The sequence below is a fragment of the Olea europaea genome, chromosome 15, assembly GCF_002742605.1.
Source record: "Olea europaea var. sylvestris chromosome 15, O_europaea_v1, whole genome shotgun sequence".
NCBI lineage: Eukaryota > Viridiplantae > Streptophyta > Magnoliopsida > Lamiales > Oleaceae > Olea > Olea europaea.
Window position 1 is genome coordinate 4,575,442 of NC_036251.1, and position 534 is coordinate 4,575,975.

Sequence of the window (534 nt, forward strand, 5' to 3'; positions counted from 1 at the left end):
AAACGACACTTACTAGTTCAAAATCCGTTGTCTTGTCCCGCTAAAATACACTTTTAATAGATGAAATCTTTGATTTGAGTGATGGGTTCCTTAATTTTATAAAAATTTTGGATTGAAAATTTGAAAAATTGGTTGAAGTCTTGGAGAATGGAGAGATCGAGAGAGAGGAATTGCCTTTCCTGTTTAGTTTTGATTTCTAACTTGTGTGGACCCTTGGTGGACTTGTTGGTTGTCAAAAGGAAGGATTAGTATTGGATTAGAATTAGGTTTAGTTTGGGTTTGGTTTTGGGTTTAAATGGATAATAAAATTTATGTTTTGTTTGGGCCAGAAAATTAAAATTGGACAATTTGCTCATTTTGTTGCAACTAAGCTTACACCACACGGGCTGATTTTCAATTTCACACGGATTGAACTTAGGGAAAAATTCATATATAAGGTGTATACTTGACACCATTTCGCAATTGAGGTATAGAAAGTATATATTCAAATATCAGGTGTATATATATATATATATATATATATATATATATATA